Genomic DNA, 14,034 nt, shown 5'->3' with positions numbered 1-14,034 from the left:
TGTACTCAACTGGGCAGGGGAAAAAAAACCAAGAACCAGACAAAGCAAAAAAGGGCATTTAAAGAGACAGCGCTGTGCAGATACATATTTGGTAAGTTTTAACATTTATTGTAGTTTTATGAGCCTAAAGTGAACAATAAAGGGATCAATTGATGTGCTGGGTGCGTTTCACATTTCCTATGTCTGTTTTTTGCTATATTACTTTGTCTTTCTTAATAACAAGACTTTCATGTCCGGTTAATCTGGAGATGGAGTCTTTGGTCTTCGGCTTGTTTTGTCCTCGGGTTGTACACTTTGTACAGCCCGAGGACCCCATGTTTTCTTTTTTCTTTTTTTTTAAAGGATACACGGCACACCATGCTAAGACATATCACATTTTCAGCTTATAGCTCTTTGGGAATCAAATGCAGCAGTTTGCTGATTTCCGCCTGGTGACTTTCATGTTTATCAGCCTAGGAGTTTACATACTTTCTCCCTGCTGAAGACAATTAACAGACCTTATTCATGTGCTCTAATTCCCTTTTTTTTGTCTTTGTTTTTTTGTGTGTCTATTTTTGTCCTAGATGGCCTGGCGCAGCAGGTAGGGGCAAACTCTATGTCTGAGTTGGTCTTTCCTCAAGCAGTCCAGAAATGGCTCAGATATGCTCCAGATCGTACGGGTGGCGCGCAGGACGCACATCATCCATCCCCATCCCGGAGTAAATAATAAAAAGTGACGTGAAACATAGAAATGTAAATAGGAAACTTTGTCTTTTAATAAAGTATTTTGCAAATGATACATGTCTATTGACCTTTTTCGTTTTGTTTTTTTTCAATAAAAAGCAACTGTGCGAAAGAGGTGGAAAATCAACACCATAGCTCAACAGTGTTTCAATATCAGAATCTGACATTGTTTCAATGTCAACAGTATTAGAAAATATAACGTAGAATCAATGTCAGGTTTCAACATTGATTCAACATCAAAACCTGACGTTGTTTCAATGTTAAAAATGGGTGCAAGAGTGATGTTGGGTCAACGTCACACTTCAACGTTGCTTCAATGACGTCGCCTGATATCGACTCAACATTGTTTCAATGTTTCCTTGCTATCTGGGTAGCGAATGATGTGGAAAAAAAAATGACATCACGTTAACTTTTTCTCATAATGTCCAACCAACCTTATTACCATAAACAATAATATAATTAATTAATTCAAATATTAAAATTATTGCATTTTTACATTATTTATTTATTGTTGGGGGTAGCTCTTTTTCGTCTTTGATGTGCTGCAGCACTGCACTGGTCACGTAAATAATAAACTAGTCCGTGGGTTTCTCATTGAAACACGACTACATTTTCAAGCAAATTACTTAAAATTTACCGAAAAACTGTACAGTTTGGGGCACCTTTTTTAATTTCAGTGTGTTCGTGTTGTTGTAATGCAGCAGGCTTTGTAGTACAATTTGATGTGTCAGTGGGGGTCAGGCGGAAGGATTTTCTTGTAAATACTGGCAGCGGTGTAGCGAAGAAACCTCGGACTTCTGGGGTTTCGCTCTGTGGAGCACATCCGGAATGGATTTTAGGTTATTATGTTTACCTCTCCCGCGAGAAGAGCCGAGGACTTTGTTTTTTTTCTGAGGATATATAGCGCCAATAATTTTCTCGGTGCGGTTGAATTATTCGGGAGAAGTCAGGAGCAGCATGCTGCTCTCTAAACTGGGCACCCTCTCACACATGTCGTTCAGCATGGACCTGCCGGCGAAGCTTCAGCAAGGTAACAGCCTCGACTTTGCAGCTGGGTCCATTTCACGTCACTTTATTTTACCCGCCACGGTCCAAGTCTTAATCAGAAATGGATTTTTCGAAGCCGGAATTTCGAATCGGGTTGGAAAATCTGGGTCATCTGATACAGTGTTACCTACAAAATACTTATTTTTCTGGACTTACTTATTCATTTAACACTAGGTTTACTATCCTGCGCAAATTCGCGTAACTTCCCTAAACCCAATACCCCCTAGAATTACTGGCTTTTTTATTTTCTGGTGCAAGTCCCGAGGTGTTAAGCACCCCTGCTGAGATTTTCACAGGTCGTCAGCTTGTTTCTCCTACAGCTTTTGTTGTGCAAACCACCCATTGTCCTTGAGGCCTGGCACATTTGCATTTGCTCACTCAGAGTTGCTCAGATCCAAGGCAGGCCAAACCTCTGTGTTACAACTTTCAGAAATGCCTGATAGAAATGCTTCAACTTACTCATGAGATTTTGACCACATTTTTTGCAGAAGTCACAACTATACTGAATGCACGACCGTTGTTGCCAGCTGCAAGAAATGCTTGGTAGGGAACAGCTGTTCCCTACCAAGGTTCGTTTCAAAGTTTGAAAGACTTTGAAATAAAACAGACTTAATACCCATATATTGTGAATGTCTGTCTTTTGTATGTAGGTTGTAACACAGAGGTTTGGCCTGCCTTGGATCTGAGTAAACAAATGCCAATGTTGCACAAACACACACACACACACACACACACACACACACACACACACACACACACACACACACATTTATCTGCATTTATTTGTCCCACAAGTGGAAAATCTGCATTGTCATTGCAAAAAGTGGACAGAGCACGGTATAGAAAGTGCACTATACAAACAATCTGGAAACATAAATATGGACACGTGTATTCAAAAATATTGGTGTATGTATGTATACACACACACACACACACACACACACACACACACACACACACACACATCTATCTATCTACGTGTGTGTGTGTGTACACACACACACACACATATATATATATATATAAATATATGTACAACTCTGTGTATATATGTTTATGGACAGGCATACAGGCAGGTAAGGAAGGAAAGCAGCCTTGCAGGGAAGGAAAAACTTGAATCTCTCATGGTTAGGGGTTGGGGGAGGGTGTGTTTGCACAACAAAAGCAGGAGAACAATGGAGCTGAAGACCTGTGAAAATCTCAGCGGGGTGCCAAGAGGTGTTAAGGTCGGGGGGAATTTACGCAAATCTGCGCAGGCCAGTAAATCTAGTAGTAGGGACTTGCACCAGGGAAAAAAGGCTCAGTAATTCTAGTGTTAACTAACATGTGACTAAATTAAATAAATAAACAATTAAAAAAAGGAAAGTATTGAAATCAACTCAGGCGGAATGGAGCTAGGAAACCTTGACCCCAATCCGAGGGACTTAAACCAATTAAAGTTTCATATATCCGCTGAATAAATAGCGATCATTGTTAAATTAAGACATTTTCAGGCCAGGGATGGGACCATTTTGACATCTAGGTGTCTTGTATAACGTAAAGTGAGTTTTTGTCTTTACTTTAAACGTTGCAAGTGTATTCAGTGATGTGTACGTTTGTATCGACGATTACACGCAGTTCTAATCGCAGGACGTACTATGTTGGAGTTTATTTGTAAAGTTGACATGACTTTGATTAGCCTTGACTTTTTTCCCTGTGCTCTGTAGCCAACGCGGAGAAGCAGTCGCTTGAGAAGCAGTACCGGCTGGGTCCGGTTCTCGGAAATGGGGGATTCGGTACCGTTTACTCGGCTGTTCGCCTCACTGATGGTTTGCCGGTAAGAGCCGAGTAGCGGCTTTGTTTTGGTCGCAGCACATGGCCAACTCTCATTGTCAAGATGCCTTGTAGCAGACAGCTGCGTTTCCTCGTTTCCTGTTTGACCATTCAAAATAAAGCCATTCTTGAATGTTCGAGTTTAAAAACAATAACTCACAATTGCACTTAAATACTTTGTATTAGGCTTCAAGGTTGTTGCATTAAAAAGGAAGAGTTAATTATTGTCTAAATGAAAACAGTGATCTCAAATAAGATAATTAATATACAGTCAGTCATTTTTCAGTCTTTGTTAGTTTGCTCCAGTCTTTCAACAGCCAGCGTTGTTTTATTTAAGACCAGTGTCTACATGACTTGTAGTCTGCTCTGAACTTAAATCTTTTTGTTTTCTCCAGTAAATGTGTCACATTCATATGAATTCACTTAATTATTTTGGTTTGTTTTTTAATGTTGTTTTCAATTACAGTATCTCCTTAGTCTGTTAAAGTATTGGCTATTGGCTACATTATCATTACAATTTTCCGGTTCCAGGCTCAGAGAGAGGGAGCCATCTGCCCCGACTGGCTGGGATTGAGTGGAAAGAGAAGAGAAAATGAGTTCATAGGCAGAGAGGACAAAACACAAAATATGGAAATGAAGACAAAGTATGCATACAACTTCAAAATAGAAAATGAGTTTTGTTTTTTTTAGTATTGCTATTTCAAAAAACGAAAAAACATTTCATCCATCAGAAACACTTATAAACTTGGCACCTAAAACCTCGTTTTAAAAATGTGTCTGCAGGCATAGAAATGCAAAATGCATGCAGACAAAAACATACAAAATCCAATTTTTAATTATTCCATGCAGGACAATATGTGTCTTTATATTTTCTTGTTTGTTTGTTTGTTTGTTTTTTTTTTTTTTTGTTGTGGGGGAGAGGTGTTTATTTGCTACAAGAATACATACATAATGTCAGCTGTTTGCAAACAAACACACAGATCTCTTGATTTCTTAATGAAATGAAATGCAGTGAGTAAAAAGTAACACTATAACTAAATAACTAAAAAGCCTCTTAGGAAGGTTTTTGTTATGATCACCTGCATCTTGGTTTTTGCGATCATAATGATGTATAGGATTCGGTTGTAATCTACCTGCAACAAAACTAGCTGGACATAAAATATAACTCTGTGTGCCACAATTCATTTTGCCTGCCAGGACAAAAAAAAGCAAGACGTGATGATGCCAATCACTTGTTGAAAACAAGACCAATAGTTTTTGCTCTTGTTTTGCTCCTACAGTGTTGTGAAAAAGTTTTTGCCCCCTTCCTGATTTCCTATTGCTTTGTATGTTTGTCACACTTCAATGTTTCCAATCATGAAACAAATTTAAATATTAGACAAAGACAACACAAGTAAACACAAAATGCAGTTTCTAAATGAAGGTGTTTATCATTATTTGGGAAAAAATCCAAACCTACATGGCCCTGTGTGAAAAAGAGATTGCCCTATAAACATATTAACTGGTTGAGCGAAGCTTACCAGAAATGCAACCAAGCATTTGCAATAACTGCCCATGAGTCTTCTACACCTCTGTGGAGGATTTTTTTGGCCCACTCATCTTTGTAGAATTGTAATTCAGCACAAACCTACATGGCCCTGTGTGAAAAAGTGCTTGTCTCAGTTTTGCCAGAAAACATCTGACTTTTAGGAAAATACTCTGTGGACTGACTAGAAAAAAGTTGAACTTTTTGGAAGGTATGTGTCCTATTACATCTGGTGTAAAAGTAACACAGAATTTCAGAAAAGGAACATCATACCAACTATTTCAGGTCCTCAGTTTGTTCTTTCAGCTCTTCATTGTGTCACTGAAGGCCTGAATTTTTTTGGTGTGCCAATACAGCCAGTTGGTTTTATTGACAGACTTTCTGGCTGTGTCTACATATAGTCACACTCTGGGTGCAGAAGGGCTTGTTTTGTTACTGAACAGCCAAGAAGTTATTTCTCACTTCTTCTAGATAGTCAGTGTCTGATTTCTCATTTTCTGACTGTTAAAATGCCCTTTCTGCTTTGCTACATTTCTAAAGTGGAAATTATAACAATACAACAGCTGTTTTAGAATTCTGGTGATTCCGTGTTGTGATATCACCAAAAGATGTTATCCCTGTTCTAGTGATATAATGTCATAACAGGATTCCATGTCTTAATGCTGGTTTTGTAATGAAGGATAAACAATTTCTCCAACACTGGGAACATGTCCTGGGAATACTTGTACTGCCCAGCAGTCTAGTGTCCTGCAGCTTTTCTTTAATGTGATGGAGCAACGCACCTTCTGATTGGTAGATAACCTACTCTACCACCTGAGCCAAAGCTGCCACAAACATATTGTGGCGAGCTCAGACAAGGAGGAGACAGAGGTGTCGTTTGGTCTTGCTTCCCCCGAGTTAGCCAGGGAGCACAGCCGTTTATTAGCATTCAGCAGCAACAACAACAAAAAAACGGCGCTCTCTCACCCCACACAGAAAAAACACACAGACACAGAGAGAGCGTCACATGGTAACCATGGCAACATAACGCTGCCTCCTGAAACAACAGAACACAGCTGTCAAACAAAACCCAAACAGCCCTGACCCGCTACATAGCCCCCACCTAAGGGGTCAGTCGTCCCCGACAACCCCATTATCCAACACAAAGTCCTGCAAATGTCCAGGTGTCTTCTTTCAGCGCACAGGCAGATCTCGACCGGCTGGGGAAGAGTCACTCGGATCAGAACATGGGGTGCCACCAGCATCCCCTGCCCCGGCGACTGCTAGAGCGAGCGGTCGGTACGGTGAGAGTCTGTCCTGATGCAACACCACCATGTGTCCCGGGCCCGGCATGCGGATCCGGTACACCACTTCTGTCAGCCGCTCCACGACCTCCGCCGACCCCTGCCAGTGACTGCACAGCTTGGGGGACACTCATCTCTTATGAACAGGGCAGTACACCCAAACCTTGTCGCCAGGCACGAAAGCTCGAAAGCTAACCCTCGGCACCTGGTGTCGTAGGCTCTTTTTTGTCAGCGTACTCCGGCGCTGGCCTGGGCCTGGCAGGTGTAGTCATGAACCACCTGCAGCTGCTCCCTCAGCCTCCTGTAGTAGTCCATCTCTGGCCCACTATCAATCTCCGGCTCAGGGGGGGACCCGACCACCAAATCCACGGGCATCCGGAGCTCCTGCCCTAACATCAATGCGGCAGGCATGCACTGGCTGGACTGGCTCGACCAGAGGACCAGGGGCAGATGTCGGTCCCATTCCCGCTGGTGGCGGCTGGTGAGAATGGCGAGCTTGGTGGCCAGCGTGCGGTTAAAGCACTCGACCAAGCTGTTGCTCTGCGGGTGGAGCGGTGTGGTTCTCGTCTTCTCCACCCCCAGCCACCGACAGATCTCCCCGAAGACCTTCGATTTGAAGTTACGCCCCTGGTCACTGTGGAGCTCACCCGGGACCCCAAAACGGGTGAACATCTCCTCCACCAGTTTCTCCGCCGTCATGGTCGCACTCTGTTCTGGCACCACGTAGGCCTCCGGCCACTTCGTGAAATAGTCCATGGCCACCAACACATATTGGTTCCCTGACTCGGTGACGGGGAAAGGCCCTAGGACATCCACTCCCACTCGCTCCATCGGGCCCCCACCAAGTACTGCTGCAGGAGGGCAGTGGAGAGCTGAGTTGGGCCCTTCTGTGCCGTGCAGGTGTCACAGCAGTGCACATGAAGTTCCACATCTCGTCGACAACCAGGCCAGTAGAACCGTCCCCTGAGACGACGGAGAGTTTTGGCATTCCCGTAGTGGCCGGCCCCCACCTAGCCGTGGACAAGCTCGAGCACCTGCAACCAGGGCACCAACAGCTGCAGGAGGTCTTTCCCCTGACCGGGGGCCTGCCATCTCCGGTATAGGAGGCCGTCGTGGGTCTCCAGATTGTTGTACTGGGAGTGGCAGGCCTTCACTTCGGGCCCCTGTCCTGACACCCCCGACCAGTCCGGGCGTGGCGCCGCCTCCGGCCAGGCCCCACCTGAACCAACGTCGCGTCAGCCTCCTGCTCCTGCTTCAGCTGCTGCGTGGTCAACAGGAGCCATCCCCCTCTGCTGGCTGTGACCTGAGCAGTAGCCACGCCCAGTGCCACCTGGGCCCGCTGCTCCTTCCGCCAACAGTAGCGGCACTCGACGGCCATGGAGGGCCGGCTGGAGAGGGCATCGGCGTTGCCATGCTGCCGACCTGCCTGATGCTGGGTCTCGAAGTCGTAGCCCTGAAGAACCTCCAGCCAGCGGGCCACCTGACCTTCTGGGTGTTTGAAGTTCAGGAGCCAAGTGAGAGACGCATGGTCAGTGCGCATGAGGAAATGGCAGCCATGTAGGTATGGCCGGAAGTGCCGCACCGCCAATACTACGGCGAGCAGCTTGCGCCGAGTCACGCAGTAGTTCCTCTCAGCTAAAGTATGCCACCACTCATTCTCCGGCCTCATCCTGCTGAAAAAGGACCGCCCCGACTCCTACATTGCTAGCGTCAGTGTCCACAATTAAAGGTCGCCGAGCATTGGGGTAGGCCAGGACTGGAGCTCTGGTGAGGGCCTCCTTCAGCTGTGCGAAAGCTGCAGCGCAGGCATCACCCCAGCCAAACGGCTGGCCCTTATCAGTCAGGCGGTGGAGAGGGCTGGCTATCGTCGTGAACCCCTTGATGAACCGGCGGTAGTAGGAGGCTAGGCCCAGGAATCTCCGCAGTTCTTTGACATTCGAGGGAGTCGGCCAGTCCCGGACCGCAGCCACCTTCACTGGGTCAGTGGCGATGCCTTGAGCGCTGAGCACATGGCCCAGGAATGTGGTCTCTCTCGCCAACAGCCGGCACTTCGCCGCAGCCCAGCTTCTCGGATGGCACCGAAGACCTCGCTCAGGTGGGACAGTATATTGTCAAAGTCGCTTCCGTGCACCAACAGGTCATCCAGGTACACAACACAGCGGCTGCGAGGGATGTTCACGAGCACTCTCTCCATCAGCCTCTCGAACGTCGCTGGCGCATTGCAGAGCCCAAATGGCATGTCTCTGAACTGCCACAACCCCTGTCCGATGGTGAATGCAGTCTTAGGCCTTGCGCCGGGGGCTAGCTCCACCTGCCAGTAACCGCTGTGTAGGTTGAGGGAGCTGAACCAGCTGGAGCCGGCAATGTAATCCAGGGCCTTGTCTATCTGTGGAAGCGGGTACGAGTCCTTCTTGGTGACCACATTGAGACGGCGAAAATCCACGCAGAATCTCAGGCTGCCATCCTTTTTTCCCACCAGGACCACGGGCGCCGCCCGTGGGCTGTCCGATGGCTCGATCACCCCAGCCGCAGCCATCTCGTGGATCTTTTCCTCCGCCACCTGCCGTTTCGAGATGGGCAGCCGGTGTGGGCGCAGATGGATGCGTTGAGCAGAGCCTGTGTCGATGGTGTGCTGAACCAGCCCCGTCTGCCTGCAGTCTTTGTCGCTAGCGGCAAAGATGTCGACGTTCTCGTCCAGGAGGCACCTCAACCGCTGGCGCTGGTCAACGGTGAGACCTACGCTGCTGCGAAGCCACAGGTCATCAACAGCTTGGGTTGTCTCGGTTGAGGGGGATTTATCAGGCCTAGAGGCTGGGGCTGAGGCGAGTAGAGATGATCCAGAGCCACTGGCGCCCGAAGTCTGTTGAGCGGCAGCTGCCTGAAGCCCGGCTTGTCTGTCTCTGGTCCCCTCCATTCCCTGCTTTTGACCGCACTGGAGGGCCAGAGTCTCTGTACCAAGAGTGATGGCCAGCTTCACGGTGTCAACACAGGCCCCCTAGCGGGTCAGCAGATCAAGGTCGATGATGCACTGTCTTGGATGTCAGCAAGCCAGAAGTCATGCATCAGCCCCAGATCCTTCACTCGGATCCGCAACGGTTTCTTCCCCCGCATGTCAGTCCTCTCCCCCGTCACCGTCATCAGCTGGGTGTCAGTGGGTGACCAACTCATCACAAGCGGCCCGGACATTCCGGGAAGTACACCAGGTCATATTAGGGAAATGGTAGACCCCATATCCAACAGGGCAGGGCTGGTCCTCAACACAGCAGCTCAGGGGCAGTAGCAGCGGTCAGTCAGTCGACGAGGATGCCTTCGGGGCACCGAGGGCCGCAGCTGGCATATCTCCACGACCTCCCCGTCGCAGTCTGCAGCTCTGATTTGGGGGTAGTTTGGGGGGGGTCACCTGGTTAGGTCGCGAGGCCAGCACCAGCTCGGCCCTTTCAGCCTCAAGGAGCGCCTCACGGAGAGTTCAAGGCATGGCCAGGTGGACGTGTTGGCGCAGAAGCTCTGGAGAAAGTCCACACAGAAAAGCATGCAGGCTAAGCTCCTCACGGGCTGCTGCTGGGAACTTCGGGTAGCCACGACGAGCATACAGCAACACATCCACTGCAAAAGTGCCCAAGCTCTCCCCCGCCTGACGGCTCCGGTTGGTCAGCTGCTCCCTGCTCTGATCAGTGGAGTGCCGCTGCCCAAATCGCCTCTCAAGTGCCATAGTGAGGGCCTGGAGCTCATGCTGCTCTGCTAGGGCTAGGTCAAGGAGTACCTGCAGTGCATCTCCTTCCAATGCTAGCGCTAGGTGCGTAGCAGCCTCTTTGTCGCTCCAGCCACTATGCACCACTGCCAGCCGGACTTGTGAGAGGTAGGGCTCTAGCGGGGTTAGCCCGTTGTATTTCGGTACCTTAGCTGCCGTTGTAGGCATTACTGCACCCTGTCGGGGGCTCGGCGTATCTGTCAACAGAGGCAGCCCACGAAGCATTGTCCTAGCGTCTGTCGCTGCTCCCCCACTCTCCCGGCTGCGGCGGGCTGATGTCACCGCAGTGCGCTCGCGCTGTCAGGACCCGTCGGGGGACTTACATGCACTATTAGCACTGGTGAACCAATGTGTGTGTCACTATTTCACTTGAGTAAGAACAGTTGCTTGGTTCCTGTATTTTCAGAGACAGATATTGAGACATACTTTGAGCATGTAGCTATTGTGCTACATTGGCCACGCAATGCACTGAGTATAATGTTACAGTTAAAGTTGACAGGTAAGGCTCAGGAGATTTATTCCGCCCTGTCTGTCTGTTAAATAAAAACTCTCTTATGAATTGCTTATCTTACAAATATATGAATTTGTACCAGAACACTACAGGTAGCATTTCAGGGGTCTTAGAAAAACATCTTGCTAAACTTACTGACTTTGCTAGAGAGATGAGAAATTTTTATTTGGTGATATTAAGCGTCCAAGGTGACTAATTTAGCCACAAACCGAGTGTTTTAGTTTTTATTTAAATGGACTAATGGTATCTACTTTGCAGCAGGCTGACACATTAGGACATGAGTATGTCTTGGCTCACAACACGAATGCTGCAGAGTACATCATGAGCCACACAGGAGATCTGGTGATGCACAGTCACACAACTCTGTCATACCATACCAGCTCAAACATCGCCCGGAATAACAAGGTGGGTGTCAGGTGTTGAGGACCTAAGGCACCCTGATAAGAAGTGAGCTACTGGAACAAGACGGCATCGGTGGGCAAGAGACAAAAATAGGACACTGTTGGAATGCCCCAGCCAAAGGGGTTACATGAATAGGATGAGGGACCTATGGTATCTTCGATACCCAGCATCAACATTGACAGCGAAACAACTAGTAGCTCAGTGTTCCAATATTCAGAAGAAGAGGTTGCTCTCATGGCTAGAGATTGATGAGGTACAAAACATATGCTACGGCAAGGGGGAGCCAGGATGATAGGTCAGAGGGGATATATCATCATCCCAACTCAAAATTGGGTATCAAGCTGCAAGTGCGATGGAAGAAGGAACGTTGAATGCAAGAGGAACTGACCCGAAAGGTAGGATCATGGTGAAGCTTGAAACCTGGATCCTCTGTAGCCGGTTACCAAGATTACATGAAGTACCCTCAGAAGATCTATTAGATGATGTGAATGCAGCACTACGGACAATACCTACCGCCACCATTACTGAGACTAACCAGCTGATCTACACCACTGTTGCAGTGATCAGTGAGATGCTTGGCTATAAGTTGAACAGCCACAAGGACCAATACCCTCCATGGAGAAGTAGACCAGAGGCCAAGATCAAGGTAGCATGGAGGGAGGTTAGCCAAGTATTGGAGCTGCAGAAAGGTGCAATGAAGAAGGTGCCTAAGAAGTACAGCAAGCTGTCCATACCTGAGGCCTTGGAAACTGCCAAGAAAAGACTCACAGTCTTGGCCAGCCACTTGAAGAGATGCACAAGAGAGATAGAAGGCAGGAGAATAAATTAGCTGTTCTCCAGGAAGCCAACCAAAGTATACTCTCAGTGGCAGGGAAACAATATGAGAACAGCACCACCAAGGCTGGAGACTGAGCAATACTGGAAGTGCATCTGGGAGAGGGACGCAACCCATAACGGCAATGCTAAATGGCTAATGGATCTGAGAGCAGACCACAGCAATCTCCCTGAACAGGGTCCAGTAACCATCACGTGGCAGAGATCCAAGAAAGGGTCTCCAGTATGAAGAGCTGGACAGCATCAGGCCCCGACATGGTTCATGCATGGTTCTGAAAAGGCTGACTGCACTCCACAAGCGTCTGGCAGCACAAATGAACCAGCTGCTAGACGATGAGAGACACTTAGAATGGCTAACCAAAAGTCAAAAAGTTCTGATCCCCAAGGACCCCCAGAAGGGACCGGTCCCTTCCAAATACCGACCAATAACCTGCCTCAGTACCACATGGAAGCTCCTGTCAGGCATCGTAGCATCTAAGATGAATAGAAACATGTGTCAAAGAGCCTTCATCAGGAACTCAATGGAGATGTGGCATACAAAACTAGAGGCCACCTTCAGGCCCATAGTACAAGTCACCATCAAGTGCGGGATCTGCTCTGTCCCCACTGCTGTTCTGCATAGGTCTGAACCCCCTCAGTGAGATCATCAACAAGACTGGCTATGGATACCGACTACAGAAATGAGCCACTTCCTGTACACAGATGACATCAAGTTGTATGGCAAGAGGGAACGAGACATCGATTCACTGATCCACACCACCAGGATATACAGCAATGACACTGGAATGTTGTTCAGACTGGAGAAGTGTAGTCGAATGATAACAAAGAGAGGGAAGGTTGGATGATAAAAAAGAGAGGGAAGGTAGTCGGAACTCAGGGAATCAAACTACCAGAAGGCAACATTGGAGATATAGAGGACAGCTACAATTACCTGGGGATCCCACAGGCATCCCACTGGGAACCATGAAGAGGTCGCTAGGAAAGGTGCAACCACCAAGTACCTGCAGAGGGTCAGGCAAGTCCTGAGGAATCAGCTTAATGGTTAAAACAAGATCCGGGCTATCACCACCTATGCCCTGACCGTGATCAGGTACCCTGCTGGGATAATAAGCTGGCCAAAGGAGGAGATAGAAGCTACTGACATTGAGACGAGGAAGCTCCTTGCCATGCATGGAGGGTTTCACCCCAAGTCCAGTACCCTGAGGCTGTATGCTATACGGAAGGAAGGAGGCCGGGGACAGGTGAGTGTCAGTATCACAGTCCAGGATTAGACAACAAACGAATACATCAGGACGATAGCAACAACCAACCACATGCTCAGTGAATACCTCAGATAGCAGAAACTCAAGAAAGAGGAGAAACCATCATGGAAGGATAGGGCCCTGCACGGCAGATAGAGGAAGTGGCTGACATCCAGAAGTCCCGCCAGTGGCTGGACAAAGCTGGACTGAAAGACAGAAGCACTAATCATGGCAGCACAGGAGCAAGCTCTGAGCATAAGATCCATAGAGGCTGGGGTCTATCACACCAGGCAAGACCCAAGGTGCAGGCTGTGTAAAGATGCCCCTGACACAATCCAGCAGATAACGGCAGGATGCAAAATGCTAGCAGGCAGGGCATACATGGAACTCCACAACCAACTGGCAGCATAGCATACAGAAACATCTGTGCTGAGTATGTACCAGAAGTCCCGAGCTCAAAATGGCAGATGCCCCCTAGGGTGGTAGAGAATGACCAAGCTAAGATCCTGTGGGACTTCCAGATGTTTCTTCCACCATACTACTTCCACCACTTTCTAAATGGTTGCGGCTAACCAACCAGACATATCTGTGGTAGAAAAGCAAAAGAACATGGCTGTAGTGATAGACGTAGCGATACTGAACAACAGAAACATCAGGAAGAAGGAACACAAGAAGCTCGAGAAGTACCAAGGGCTCAGACAAAAGCTCGAGAAGATGCTGAGGGTGAAGGTGACAGTGGTCCCAGTGGTAATCAGAGCATAGGTGAAATGACTCCCAAGCTAGGTGAGTGGCTTCAGAAGATCCCAGGAAAAACATTCGAGATCTCTGTTAAGAAGAGTGCAGTCCTAGGAACAGCTAAGATACTGCACAGGACCCCTAAGCTCCCAGGCCTCTGGTAGAGGACCTGA

Source organism: Oreochromis aureus, linkage group 7 (assembly GCF_013358895.1).
Source record: "Oreochromis aureus strain Israel breed Guangdong linkage group 7, ZZ_aureus, whole genome shotgun sequence".
Taxonomy (NCBI): domain Eukaryota; kingdom Metazoa; phylum Chordata; class Actinopteri; order Cichliformes; family Cichlidae; genus Oreochromis; species Oreochromis aureus.
The sequence above is the reverse complement of the archived record's forward strand: the minus strand, read 5'-3'. Positions refer to the sequence as shown.